Source organism: Phaseolus vulgaris, chromosome 2, assembly GCF_000499845.2.
Source record: "Phaseolus vulgaris cultivar G19833 chromosome 2, P. vulgaris v2.0, whole genome shotgun sequence".
NCBI classification, from domain to species: domain Eukaryota; kingdom Viridiplantae; phylum Streptophyta; class Magnoliopsida; order Fabales; family Fabaceae; genus Phaseolus; species Phaseolus vulgaris.
In genome coordinates this window covers 12,821,283-12,835,933 of record NC_023758.2, presented here as the reverse complement: position 1 = coordinate 12,835,933, position 14,651 = coordinate 12,821,283, and the positions used below count along the sequence as shown (strand labels likewise).

At 34.9% G+C, this 14,651-nt stretch overlaps 1 pseudogene; it reads left to right on the top strand.

The window, feature by feature from the left end:
- The first annotated feature begins 7,073 nt into the window (after window positions 1-7,073).
- LOC137813193 (small nucleolar RNA R71) lies at window positions 7,074-7,180 on the top strand (annotated as a pseudogene).
- The last annotated feature ends 7,471 nt before the right edge of the window (window positions 7,181-14,651 follow it).

Sequence of the window (14,651 nt, the reverse complement as noted above, 5' to 3'; positions counted from 1 at the left end):
TACCCTTCCTCTCTTCCTCTCCAAGGCACGCATATCTATAAATAGGGTGTCTCCCATCTTGTAAAACACCTTGAATTGGAATGAATAAGAGAAACTCCGCACCTCAACATCAACACCATATAATTGTGTTTTTTCTTTGCCCTTTAGAAAAGAACCTTCACATTTACTTAAGCACTTGGTTAAGTTCGTGCCCAGTGGCAATCTTCTATGGGTTTCTAATCATATTCTACTTAAATCAAAAAATCATAAACAAAGTGCAATCCATTAAATGTGCAATTCTAAAATCAACTCACATCACCTTTGGTTTTTGTTCAACCCTTTTGTCTCTGGAATCATTTGATCTATTGGCCTCAATTTTCTCAGCATATGCATATGCGTTCAATGTTTTGAGTTTTTTCCATGGAGCTTGTTCTCAGGCTCAATTCGCTGAGCCATTCTACATGTGTTAGGAGGATTGGCTTTGTTGCTCCATCCTTGTTGTTTTTCTTTTCTGCACTTTTATGCAATTAGCTATGCATTTTCCTTCTTTTCCTCTCTGCCTTCATGTGTTGTTGTGGTTGGAGGTTTTTGGCATGATTCTTACTGTTATTTATACAATTTTCATCTAAACTACATGCCTCTTTTTCTACTAAAATAACTACATTTTAAGAACTTATCAACTCCCCTAACTTAACTCTTTGTTTGTCCTCAACCAAAGTTCTTGTAGGTGTAGTTCTTGGATTGGAAGTGACTAGTTAGTACTTGTTAGAGTCATTCTAGAATTGAAGCTTCCATACTTGTTCTTTATGCACAAGTCTTAGTACACTAAGTCAACTTCACATATGCAGTTATATCAATTCAAAATTCTAAATCATGCAGCAATTAGTAGTTATACCCCAATTAAGTCCTAGACCCAACCCACCTAGTTGTTTTACTCTTTAAGTGAATTCTAGAACTTTAAACTAGACCACTAACACTTGTTCATCCAGCAGATGATCTTCATTTGATCATCGTTTGGTCTATGTAACACTCATGCTTTGTATGTTCATTTCAACGTATCATCCAACACATCCAATTTGTCATCTGATGCATATAGCTTTAAGCACATTATGTTAGTCTTTATCTAATGCAGAAGTATGACTCTTGGTCCATTGAGTTTAGTTGCAGACTTTGTCTGCTACTTGCTGTAATATATAATCATCACAACTGCAAAAAGGTAGCTGAAAAAGTAATTCTCACAGCTGGTAGTGTGGTGGATGAGAGGTTAGGCTAGAATAAGGATTGCCACTAAGAGCCTGATTGATTTTATGGAAAAACTAAGGGTTAGATCTTTGTTTACCTATTTCGACAAGTGTGTCAAGTTAAAAGTCATAATTTGTCTTAAAATACGAATATCGAACCCACAAGGAACAATTCTCTTAAAATTTTAATGTGTAAAACTCACGAGATATTGAAATATGTGCAATGAATTGATTCAAGAGATATGGACTTTGTTTGAATAAAATGTGCTTGTAATTTAAATAAAAAAAAACAGAATCAATGATTATAAGAATTTGATTAATGGAATTGGGATTGAAGTTAATCTTTCTCACTCATTTGTATTTTGGTAAATAAAACATACAACATTCTTACTTAATTGATATTGATGTAACAAAAAAAGTCATTCACACTAATTCCTCAAATATGAAATTATTAAGATCATCTTCTAAACATTGATTCATCAACTATTAGCATAGGTTCTTATCATTAAGAAAAAATATATAAAGCATTTGATATATTATAATCTATTCCAAGTATTAAAAAAATCAATTATTTTCATTTAGGCCAGGTCATTGGAAATACTTCCCAGTAAATTCAAAAGATCTAAATTAAGAATAAAAATTCAAGCTTTAAGCATAAAATGAAAATAACAATATCAAATAAGAACAAAATATTATAGATCAATATCACCTCAGTACATGATGTAATCCAATTAGCCAGGAAGATGACGAAGGACACAAAAGACACTTCCAACTTTGATCAGTCATCTCAGCCTACAAGACAAGACCCCACCAAATATCTGAATGACCTCAGCAGAAGAGGAACTGGACATAGACCAGAACATCAAATGTTCTTTCTTCTGGTCTTCTTACAAGACAAAATGTTAGTAAATAAATTGGGCTCACTTTAGGGGTCCAAATAGAAGAATAAGCTAGAGTAGGTTTACATAGCATAAATAGGTGTATACTTAGCAAAATGGGCTTGTTCCAAGCCCACTTTTTCATGACTCATGCACCTAGAATTAGGGTTTTTAACCTAACTTCTTGAAGCAATGCCTAAGGTGCGGTTTTGACCATGGTCAACACCCTAGGCAGTCCCTCTCCCCTTCCTTTTCTACCTCTCTCTCATCTTGCTCTCCAAGTCACTCCTTCCTATATAAAGGGTGCCTCCCTCCATGTATTTGGACATTGAAATTGAATAGTAAAAAAACTCTGCAGGAGTGATTTTGTGAGCTTGTGAGCTATCATTTTTGGGTCTTATCTTGGATGGGTAACATCTTAAGTGGTGGCTCTTTGCAACACTCATCTTGGAGTCCTCTCTTCTCCAAGTGGCGTGACATCTTTCTTTCTTCCATAAGCTCTTTTTATCTCTTCCTCTTTTTTTTATCTTTCTTTGCGCCCTCCATTCCCTTCATCTTTATACTTTCATGTTTGTCTCTTAATTTGTTGGTTATCTTTGCCTTATTCTATTCAATTCCGCACCATTGCATTATTGTCACCATATAATTGTGTTTTTTTCTTTGCCCTTTAGAAGTGAACCTTCACACTTACTTAACCACTTGGTTAAGTTCGTGTCTAGTAGGAATCTTCTTTGGGTTCTCACCTTACATTGCTAAAAATAAAAAAAAATCATAAACAAAGAGAAACTAATAAAATGTGCAATCCTAAAATCAACTCACATCAGTACATAGGAGTTAGACACTATTACATTCAATCCCAAAGGAAAGGAATTAGCCACTCACAATAGCCTTTATATGCACTAAAAGATGATTGAAAGCAAGAGAAGAAGATTTAGAACGTTTCTCGTTGACAACTACCTCTTAAAGTTTCCTTCCTATCCTTTCTTGCTGCCTTATGCCCCTTTTTAACCTAATTGGGCTTGGGTTAAGGGACATCTATATTCATAGTATATCCATTTGCTTCGTCTCTCCTTAAATTTCTAAAAATAACACAAAATTGAAATTGAATAGTTCTATTAACCTCATAACTTCAAAATATATTATTGAATTCTAATTTTTCAAATTAGGGTTGAATCACAGCTTAATCAACAAATAAAATCAATAATTGTCTAACTTTTTGTATGAAATTTCACTACAAAATGACACTTATCAACTACCTCCAACCTAGAATCTTGCTTATCCTCAAGCAAAGTAAATAAATCCAGATAAATCAGACCATGGTTCAATTATCAAAACAACTTCATTAACTGAACAATAGATTAAATTAGAAACCTCCGATGCTTCCAAATTCAAATGTAGCAAGAAATAAATGCAATCAATTTCCAATATAAATAACTCTAACAATGAAATGACAATTTTAGTCAGGAATCTTTTCTCATATTCGCATAGGTAAGTGTTTTCTCTGAACTTTAACTAAATCTTAACAAATCATAGTTCCCTTTTCATTTTTTTCTTCATATCACAATGATATCCGAAAAATGAATCTTAAAGTCTTCTACAAGATTGTAATGAGGTTGGGTTTCCAAAAAATATTGGTTTTTCAAATAACAAAATGTATACTTAAAAGATGAAGAACATACCTACAATTTATCATATCTAATCCCCAAATAATAATTCAACCATCTTCACCCTTTTTTCTTTTATTTTTGAAATAATATGAAAATAAAAAAACAGACTATTCTAAAATAATTAATAACAGAAACAAACTCTTCCAAAATAAATCTATTACTCTTTTTCTTTTCATTTATTAGAACCAACCATTCCCTTATATAACTTGCATCTATGTTCTCTACCCTAAGTATGCCAACAAGTAGAAAAATATAACATTTAGGGTCCAGGATGCAAATAAAAATTATGAGTTCAAAGGGGTATCACAATAAAATGTTATTAATTTGAACAAAGGTTACCTATTTGGCTTTGGGTTTTCTAATTCTAATTTATTCAAACGCCTTAATCATTTCCATATTCTTTTATGATGCAACACAAATACAAAAAAATAGGCAATAACAATAGTCAATTGATCAATGAAACTCTTTATATGTTCAATGTTCACACACTCACTTGGTTTAATTACTCTAACTCCTTACTTTCTTGCCATTCACTGTTCCAACTAATCATTCTGTTCAATTTTCATACAACAAAATCTCAACTCAGTTTGAATATAAATTTAACACAATTTTTTTTTCACCTATGTCCATATCACTAAGTATTCTAATCTTAAAACCCAAGGTCTAATTTAAATACTAGAAAAATAAACACCTAGAAATTAGAAAAAAAAATAAGAAACTAGAAAAACTAGCAAAATAAGAGAACTACAAAATTAATAAAAATAATAATAATAAAAATAAAAATAAAAATAAGAGAAATCAAAATTAAAATTAAAATCAGAATGATAAAACCATTTTCATTTCAGCACTTGTCAATCTCCTCTAAGTTCATCCATCTCTGTGTCAAATTCTTCATCTATATTTGTATCAACATTATTTGTTGGACCTGTGACCCAGGAAAAGAATACATGTCCCCAGGTCATGCAACACACAATCCAAACTCTTTCGGGGTCATCAACATGGGAATGAGATGAACCAAATTAAAACAAGAATTAAACCAAGAGATTGATGCAGGAACACTTAATGTAAACATATTAAAACAAAAGAAAAAAAATAAAATAAAATAAACATAACCAAACATAAAAAAAAACATTGGGTTGCCTATCAGAAAACACTCGTTTAACGTCATATAGCTTGACACATGTTTCAATCATGGTGGATGAGCCCTATGTTGCAACATTTTCATGATTACATGTTTAATTCTTCTGGAGTATGGACTTTCAAGTTCAATAAATCCATCAATCCTAACTTCCTTGACAACTAACAAACTTTCCCATTTTGTCTTTAACCTTCTAAGGGTGAGTTTTATCTTAGAGCTATGAAACATAATTGTTTGACGAAGTTTAAACTCATCTTTCATTATACTTGTGTTCTAGTGAACCTTGTCTTCCTCATTCAAGCATGATGCAAATAACTTAGTGGCATTAAGTTTCTTTTCCATATTCAGGTTCAGACTCTTTCTCTTTGCCAACTCTTTATGAAATAAAACAATTCAAAGCTTTCTCTAACATATTAAAAGTGTGTGACTGCTTTTTGGTTCCAAGAAATGCTTCATTTGATGCATCTATTCTTAGACAATCCTTCCCTATATTAGAATGTTGCAATACCTCAAAAGCATTAAAAGTCACCTCATCATATTGAGCTCTCACTTTAAGTTTTTTATCATCTACATCAATAATAACTTTAGCAGTTTTCATGAAGGGTCAATTATTAAGGGAACCTCTTTGTCTTCTTCTATGTTTATCAAAAAAAGAAAATCCACTAGAAATATGATTTTTTCCACCTTGACAAACACTTACCTCTTTGTCTTCTTCTATGTTTATCAAAAAAAGAAAATCCACTGGAAATATGATTTTTTCCACCTTGACAAATACTTAATTGATCTATCAGCTAACTATAGTGTCATCCTGGTGGGTTTAACCTCCAAATCTCCTATCTTTTTCATCAAGACCAAAGGCATTAAATTGATGCTAGCCCCCAAATCTAGTAACGCCTTGTCCACAAGTAAAGCACCTATGGTTACTGGGATACTATAAATTTTTGGATCCTTGGATTTTAAGGGCAAGGATTTCTGAATAATAACGCTACAACTAAACTCCAAATCTATAATATCTTCCTCTATGAATCTCATTTTCTTTGTTAGCAACTCTTTCATAAATTTCACATATGTGGCCATTTGCTCTAGGGCATCTACAAAAGGAATATTAATCTGCAGTCAATTCAAAATATCTTGAAATCTAGCAAATTGCCTTTCCCTATCCTTTCTTAAGGAAGCATGAGGATAGGGTACATTTAGAATAGGAACACTTCTATCTGGATTCCCATTTTTTTTTCTTTTTCTCCCTTTTCTCTTATATATTTACACTTTTTTTTTCTTTTTTCTCCCCCTCTTCTCCCTTACACTCATTTTTCTCTTTCTCGTATTTTCTCTATTTATCAACAACTGATTTATCACCAATCCTCTCTCCTACAACTCTATCACTTCTAGTGGTGATTAAATAGCAATGCTCATTGGAATTAGTTTAAGTGTTTGATGAAAATGGACCACTTTTTTTATCTTCCAACTCTTTAGCAATCTATCTCACCTGTGTTTCTAAATTTCTCATCTAAGCTTTTGTATTCTTCTGATTGGAGAACAATGCTTGCATAAATTTCTCCAAGGTATCCTCCAATTTTCTCGTTCTCTTCTGAATTGAAGGATAATGTGGTTGTTGTTGAAAAAGGGGTTTGCCTGTTAGATGGATCAATATCTTGTTTCCACCCAAACCTTGGTTCTGATTGCTTCTTCAACCTTGAGACATATTATTCAGATGATTATTATTGTTGGAGAAACCATCTGGCCTTCCCTAATTACCCATGTAGTGGAATTTCTCTTCAAATGGGTTGTTTTGATACGAACAATGCCATTTGAATGATTGCCTCCACAAAAATCACATCTCATGGATTAATTTTGGATATGAGAAGACTACACAACTTATATTTGTTGAGGAAGTTTTCACATTTCTTTGGTTAATGCTTCAATATGCTGAGTTAAAATTTTATTTTGAGCCAGAATTGCATTTGAAGTATTAAGCACAAGCACCTTTTTTGTGTGTATAATTTGTCTATCATGTTGAGCTTGATAATTCATTGAAACTAATGCTTCAATAAGTTTTGTTGCTTGTTCAACATTGACAACCATCATTGTACCCCTAGCTATTGCATCCATGATCATCTTTGTATCAGGTCTGAGATTGTTATGAAAGATATTTAGCTGAGCAATATCTTCAAATTCGTGATTTGGGCACCTTCTTAGCATTACTTTAAACCTCTTTCAGGCTTCACAAAATGGTTCGTATGGTCTATGTCTAAATATAGAGATATCAGACTTGACTTTGATGTAACAGAAGAGTGGAAAAAATCTTTGTAAGAACTTCTCTTCTACGCCTTTCCAACTAGTGAGGCTCTAATTTAGATGTGGCTTGAGTCATTCTTTAGCTTTACATGCTAATGAAAAAAGGAAATAAACACAAATGAACAAATTCAATATCACCTTCTTGGAACCCCATTGTTCCAACCAACTCATAAAACATAGAAAGATGTGTATACAGATCCTCATGGTCCTTGGCAGTGAATTGATGAGTACTAATCAAACCGAGGAATGTTGGTTTGATCTTTAATGGCTTAGTAACACGAGGTATTGCGATGCTGAAAATGTAACATCCATAATTTTACCCATATATAATAAAATAAAAGTAAAACAAGCAATATCTAATTACAAATAACATATACTACTTTCTCATATGTGTATCTCAAAAGAAATATCCCTCTTCATAGAGATTTAATATATACATCAGAAGTTTTAACAACAAAACAAAGCATTCAAATAAAACTATCTCATTCTCCAACTGCTCACTAAGGAACTCTATTACCTGCAATTTCATCTGCTCCTGTGTAAAACACGATCATCACAGATAAAGAAACAAACACAAACAAATAACAAGGTAAGCTATCTATATAAAAAGTTTTGATAGAATTTAAATTTCAAATTAGTAAGCATAATTCATCAATTCTTGATGTGAATGTAACTACAAGAACACATGATTCTTGACATTCTTAGGAACAACTTGAGCTGGATTTGAAAGGCACTTTACTTTAGAATTGGATCAATGTTCTAAATTCAAGAACTCACCAAAACTAAGCACCAACCAAGACTCATATGGAAGTCCATGTATTGTCAAATTGAATCAAAACAAAAGGAAAGAAGAACAAGAATTAAAACTGGACAGAATTTAAAAGATAGCTACTGAACCAAAACAGAATTAAGAACACAATGTTGGAAACACAAAATTAAACGGTAGAAAAAGAAGTAAACTCTAGGAATCAAAACTACCGAATGGAAAATTGAAGAAAAGGGAAGAAGAACACTTATAGAAGAAGATGCTTGCTGGATTTTGAGAATTGGAAGAAGCCATTCACGCCACTTGGAACCTTGAACCAAGATAAGTGATGGAGTGCCACCACTTGAAGCTCACAATAGCTCACAAGATAAGGCAAAGAAGAGGAAGACTCAAAACTCACAAATTCTCTCCAAAATTGAGTATAGTCTCTCTACTATAAAATTCCAATATGAATTGTGAAGGACCTAAGCCCTCCTTTTATAGGAGTAAGGGCTGGTCATTTACATAGCTTATTCCCTAAGCTACCCAAAAAACTCCTAAGATCACACCCCCCCTTACTAAGCTCACTCCCCAAGCTTCTAGAATTTGCTAAACTAAAGCCTAAAGATGCTTTTACAAAAGAGGTGTCTCATGTTTCCCTCTAAGCACCTTTCTAAACATTATTCTATATTATTTACAATTTAAAAGAAACTATAAAGAGAGATATTTAATATGAAGCCTATTATTTGAGAGTTTGTAGACTTCTTTATCTTTAGGCTTGATCTTCTCTTTGACTTCTTTTAATTTGTGAGAAGACTAGAAGGAAGAACTTCAAATGTGTAGGTGAAAATCCTCTTCCTTTATTAATAAAATCCTCTCCTAGTGGATATTCATCAATTCTCATATGAATTCTCAAACCATAAAGTGTCTATTACATTCATAAAATTCATCTTTCATATGTCAGACTTTTACTGACTCACAACACATAGACACTTGACTCTACTCCCGGAAGACTCGTGTATTGAAATTAGCATCCAGAGACCTGCACCTGTCATACTACTGTTGTGAAACCCACACAGCCATGCACATAATTATATCAATATCTCATCATCTCATCATCTTCATATGACAGGGTAAATCTATTTGATATGCTCTAATCAGTTCTATCAAACCTTAGACTCAGCCAAATGGACCTCCTTCGACTCTCACCAATTGATTAACTTCATCTATATGATTCCATTATATCAGTAGAGTCAGGATCGTCTCATTCACAGGACACTCACAAATCAATACACCCTAATAACAATCTCAACATTCCTTTCATGAAAATACTACATCTTGATCACACTTGAACCTCATTACATACATCATTTAACATATCAATGCACCACTCAATTACTTCATATTTAAACTTTCTAAACAATCCAAATATATCTCAAACTTTACTTAAACACATAATTAATTCCAAATATATGCTCTTTAAATCAATCATCATCTGAAATCACACAACCACTTCTCATCAAGCATCTCACTTAAGTAATTCAACAAAATATTCAAAAAGAACAGTTCAACTCATTTATATTATCATTCAAACACTTTCAATTCTCAATCATAAACACTTTCAACAAATTATTTACCTTAAAATCAATATAAAAGATTCAAAATCAACCATTCCAGTCAATATATTAATTTACTCTTCAAAAGAGACAATCCTACAAGCAAAAACAATTGGAATTGGTGACCACGTCACCTCCACATCCAGAATCTTCTAACCTAGGGTTTTATTGAAAATAATAAGACTAACTTCCCTTACCAGAACTTTAGCTGATGCTCACTAAGAGCTCCAAATATATCCAAAAGCTTAAAGGTAATTAACCTGCACCACAGAGTCCTAATCAAAATCTAACTATATAACTAGGACCTTGAGTTAACAGAGATTAACCCTAAAGCTAAAAGAGTCACATGTAAAACTCATGTAGAGACAACCCTATCAAGTTCAAAATTGGACTCAAAGAAAAGGGCCAAAAATGAACTTACTCTGTTTAGGATTTTGATCGGGCAATCTTGTAGAGTTCATTGCTAGGAGTCCAATGGCAGACTCCAATCGTCAAACTAATAACTGAGGATGTCAGAATCATAGAGAGAAAGAAAGGAAAGGAAAAGGGTACAAAAATGAACTTACTCTATCAGAGATTTTGATCGGGCACTCTTGTAGTCTTCGCTGTCAGGAGTCTAATGGCGTACTCTGATCGTCAAACAGATGAACGAGGAGATCAGAATCTTAGAGAGAAGGGAGAGAAAGGAAAAGGGAACTTTTAGAGAGATGGTGGTTATTTTAAAATGAAACCTGAATAACTGAATTTTCTATTTATATGTCATTTTCATTTTAATAATAAAATATTCAGGTATGATTTAAAATATACCACTTCTACTCTAAGGTTATTTTCTAGATCCTTACATTCTCCCCAGCAAGAAAAAAAATTTCGTCCCCAAAAATTGACTTACCAGAAAAGAGATATGGATAGGTTTCTCTAATGGTTTCTTCTAATTCCCAAGTTGAATCACCATATTTATCATCCCACACCACCTTCACCATACTGATGGTCTTGCCTCTGAGCTTTTTACTCTGATGGTCTTCAATCCTAACTGGTTTCGCTTCAAAAGACAAGTTATCCTTGATTTGCACATTATCCACTTCCAACACATGACTAGGGTCTGGGATGTACTTCCTTAGCTGTGATACGTGAAAGACATTATGCAGGTTTGTTAATTGAGGAGGTAGAGCAATCTCATAAGCCAATGGACCTATCTTCTTTAGGATCTGATATGGTCCAACAAACTTAGGAGATAACTTCCTTGATTTGATAGCTCGTCCCACACCCTTGGTTGGTGTCACTCTCATGAACACATGATCTCCAGCTACAAACTCCAAAGGCTTTCTCCTCTGATCCACATATTATTTCTGCCTACTTTGAGAAGCTTTCATTTTGTCTTGTATCTGCTTCACCTTCTCAGTGGTCTGTTGAATTAACTCTGGCCCAACCAAAATTGTTTCACCATCCTTATACCAACGTAAAGGAGTTCTGCATTTCCTCCCATACAAAGCTACATATGGTGTCATCCCAATACTGGCATGATAACTATTATTATAAGTAAACTCCACTAGAGGCAACATCTCATCCCAACTTCCCAGATGATCCAAGATACATGTCCTCAACAGATCTTCTAAGGATTGGATCGTTCTCTCAGACTGCCCATCTGTTTGAGGATGATATGCAGAGCTCATTCTCAATCTAGTTCCCAAAGAATCTTGTAGACTCTGCCAAAACCATGAAGTAAACCTGGGATCTCTATCCGAAACAATACTAGAAGGCACCCCATGCAATCTTACAATCTCTTTGATGTACAAATGTGCCAACTTAGTCATAGATATTCTCAAATTAACTGGAAGAAAATGAGCGCTCTTCATCAGTCGATCAACTATTACCCAGACTCCATCATGACCCCTTACTGATCTTGGTAAATGAGTAACAAAATCCATAGTAATGCTATCCCATTTCCACTCAGGAATATCTAACTGTTGTAAAAAACCACTAGGTCTCTGATATTCTACCTTTGCCTTCTGACATGTCAAACATGTAGCAACATATTGAGCTATTTCTTTCTTCATGCCTGACCACCAAAAGGACTCCTTCAAATCTTGGTACATCTTATTCATATCGGGATGTAGACTAAGATAACTCTTGTGACCCTCTTCTAAGATCATTCTCTTCAGTTTTTCATTTGCAGGTATGCAAATTTTGCCATTAAATCTTAAGATCTCATCTTCTCCCATCACAAAGTCTTTAGCCTGAATTGTACATAGTAAATCCACAGTACGCTTCAGACTAGGATCCTCTAACTGTTTTTCCTTTATCATTCCAAGAAAATCATTAGTTATAGTTAACTTACTACAACTAATATGATCAACATGAAATTTCACTCCTAAATTTAGATCTTTGAATTGCTCAATCAACTTTTGTTCTTCAATCATCATGGCTGACACCTGTACTGACTTTCTACTCAAAGCATCTACAACTACATTAGCCTTCCCTGGATGATACATCAGTTGGAAATCATAATCCTTCAAAAACTCCATTCATCTTCTTTGTCTCATATTCAACTCTTTTTTATCAAACAAGTATTTCAAACTTTTATGGTCACTAAACACCTGAAATTGAGCTCCATATAAATAATGCCTCCAAATCTTCAAAGCAAACACCACAGTTGCCAACTCTAAGTCATGAGTTTGATAGTTTCTCTCATGAACTTTAAGTTGTCTTGAAGCATATGCAACTGATCTTTTCTCTTGCATCAAGACACAACCCAAACCCTGATGTGAAACATCACAGTAAATTTCAAAAGGTTTTCCTATATCAGGAATCACTAACACTGGAGCACTAGTTAACCTTTTCCTCAGCTCTATGAAACTTGTTAGAATGGATGGCTTTAAACTAGTGGGAGGGTGAATTGTTTAAAGAGGGTTTTTGCAAACTTTTAAAACAAGAATGAAATTATCTCAAGAAACAATTGATAAGAAATTCAATTTTCCAAAACAGCAATAAAAAACAGCAGTACCAGAAAAACAATCGGTTGTTTCTCAGAAACAATCGGTTGTTTCTCAGAAACAATCGGTTGTTTATACCAGCAAACAACAAACAAAACAGAATTTAAAGAGTTAGGGATTGAGAGATTGCACACAGATGTTTATACTGGTTCACTCTAAACCCAGAGCTACATCTAGTCTTCTCAGAAACCCTGAGGAAATCCACTAAGCAATCACACCTTGATCACTTACACCACAACCAAGAAAATGACCTTGAACACCTCAAGACACACACTCTTCTTGGCCAACACACCAACACTAAGATTACTGATCTTGATCCCCTCAAGAACACACAACCAATCTCAGCAAACACAGAAACGAAACTTATTCAGTAGAGTACAGGGGTTACACTTGTTACAGAAGCTAATTTGAAATCAATACAAGCAGAATCCTATTCCACACACTTTGATCAATCACAAACTCTAAGCAATCTCAGCTCTTTGAAATACTCAAAAACTCTTTTCAAAATCTTGTTACTCAAATATGTTTTTATGAATTTATTCAAAGATGTTGTTTGTTATCAAATCTTAACAAACTTTTAAATTGCATTTAAAGATTGGTCAAAGCATTTAATGACTGGAGCATAAGCAGTTAAATCATTTAAAGCTCAGTCAAAGATAAAACAGTTTTTCTGTTATGGTCCCAAAACAAACAATCGGTTGTTTCCTCGAATCAATTGGTTGTTTTGGTTTTAACAGCTCAACCATTTGAAAAACAGTTTTCAATCTTTTCTCAAAACATCTTAGTATAAACAATTTGTTGTTTCGACAAAACAATCGGTTGTTTTAACTTAGTTTGAAAAACATTTTACTTTCAAAAAGATTGAGAATGCCTATGCTTTAGATTTAATCAAGGGATGGATTATGATCCTGATGGTTGACCTAGCATAAGAGCGTTGCCTCGTCTCGAACCTCCTCACCAGCTTGACTCCACGTGGTCTTCAAGTCCACACCACAGAAAACCTCTCTGAGAACCTGAAAACACAAGGTCGCGCCTTTGCGGCCGATGGCGCTCCGACGCTCAAGTCAGTAACAAGAACACCCAAAACTCAGAGAAAATATGCTCTGTAGAACCGTACTAAAGGCACACAGCCCTAGCAATGAGCCGTAATGAAAAACGTACCTCTACAAATTCTGTTAAGTTTACCTTTATAGCTAGGTTTCTTCTCTCTCCGGGCCGTTATGCTTTTGGATGGCTCTCATCCAGCCCTGCACGTGTCGCCATCTGGGCTGGGATAGCAGGTAGCGCCCAGCCCTACACGTGTCATCATCTGAGCTAGGATAGCTTGAGCGTCATTTCTCTATTGCATCCAGCCCTACACGTGTCATCATCTGGGTTGGGATAACAGGTAGCATCCAACCCTACACGTGTCGTCATCTAGGTTGAGGTAACTTGAGCGTCATTTCTGTGTAGTAACCAGTCGCGCGGCTAAGTCCTCTACTCAAGGAGTAAGCTAGCACGCAATATGCTCTAGAACACCACCCGACAAGGCGAGTATCGGGTGCAGCAAAGTGTACCATCTATGTGATATCGCTTGTTGCTAATGGCACCCTCTTTATCGTTGCGCCATGCATGTTCCGGCTGAGGAAACCTTTCCATCAACGAATGTCCACTCTGGGAATCCTGTCGCTGATAGGAAAGCTGTTCCCTTCAACCCACACGCCCTTCAGGCCCTGTGTTGGCGCAACAATCATCTTACTGAAATTATACGCTTGAACTTACTCTTCTGAGCCTTCAGCAGCTTCAATTGAGTTTACTGGGAAATCCGGCGATGTGCTCCTCGCGGCGGCGTCAAACCACCTGATCTCCCATTGCCTAACACGTCGATGACACATAAACCCGGCGACAACTGACCATGTTCACTACAGAACGCCAGTTCCATGAACCGATGACTATGCTCACTTCTGAACCATTCATCTTTCTCTTGCCCACGTGTTCCGCTGAGCACGCCCCACATGGTCACGTGCAAGACACATCATCAGACCCGATGACCTGGTCGGTACATATTACAACACTCAAACTACCCCAGAACTAAACTAAAACAGCACAGCAACAACAAGCTC